Genomic DNA, 1,214 nt, shown 5'->3' with positions numbered 1-1,214 from the left:
TCCTGCAGTGGCAGTGACCTCTGCCTGGCCCTCGGCGCTGCTGCTCCCACCCGCTAGACCAGCCCTCTGCTCCCGCATCGGGCCCAGACCTGTCTGCACAGACCTGTCCCCTGGGCTGTTCGCCTGGGCTGTGAACGCGACCCCTCAGCCTGCTCCTGCTCGGGGCGGGCCCCGCCCCCCGACATCAACCCCCCTCCACACACATGGGGAGTGGACCTAGGGCTGCCCAGAGTGGTGGCCTGGCCTGAACTGGCCCGCCCTGTGTCACCTTTGGGGCCCGCTGAGGAAAGGGCCAGAGGCATCGGGGCGAAACCTGCCCCACGTGGAGTGTCTGTCGGGGCTGTCACCACGGCTTCCCTGAGCCCACGGCCTGGGGATGTGGGAAGGGGGCAGGTGGACGCGTCGCTCTCGAGGGTCTCCAGCCAGGAGAGCTCGGGAAGGGGCTTCTCTAGGGACTGGCTGCTGGTGACCAGGGCTCCGAGTTCTGTTGGGCTCCACGTCGGGAAGTGAGGCCTGGGGTCCCCTGCCCGGGCTTCCTCCTCAGACAAGAGCTGAGTGCTGTGGGCTGCTGACTGCTCGCCCTGCACCCCACGCCATGTCCGTACTCATGTGCAGTGACAGCCCGGGCTTTGAGGACACGAGCTGGGGTCAGACCCGGCTCCTCCTCCTTACCAGTGGTATGACCCAGGACAAGCGTGTCCTCGCAGGATGCCCCAGTCAGGGGTCAGCCTAGCATCTACTCCCCAGGGTGTCATCGGACAGCTGCGGTGCCCGCACCCCCTGGGCAGGGGCACGTGGATGCATGGACAGACCTCGCGGTGGCGGTCACACGGGGGGCCAGCGGAGCCCAGAAAACAGCGAACGCAGGCCGCACCTGCTCCAGGACCGAGGGAACTCACGTCCCCGCCTGCCTGTGTCCTGGGCCCCGGGAGGGTAGAAATGACGTGACATTCCGACAGCGTCCCCTCTGCCATCAACCTTCCAGGGCTCCCGTTACAAATAGACTCAGGGCCAAGCACCTCACCTCCGCCCAGGTACTGGGCAGGCCCACAAGGGCCCCCAGCATCCCGCCTCCTGGTCCCGCCCCTGTGGGATCCCCAGCCCCCTAGGATGTATGAGCTTTGTGACTGCGTTCCAACAGGACAGAATGATGGGGTGTCACTCGAGGTGGAGTTATGAAAAGTCTGTGACTTCTGCTGGTTTCTTCTCTCCTG

The sequence above is a fragment of the Pteropus alecto genome, unplaced genomic scaffold (genome assembly GCF_000325575.1).
Source record: "Pteropus alecto unplaced genomic scaffold, ASM32557v1 scaffold67, whole genome shotgun sequence".
NCBI classification, from domain to species: Eukaryota; Metazoa; Chordata; class Mammalia; order Chiroptera; family Pteropodidae; genus Pteropus; species Pteropus alecto.
Note: the sequence above shows the minus strand (reverse complement) of the source record.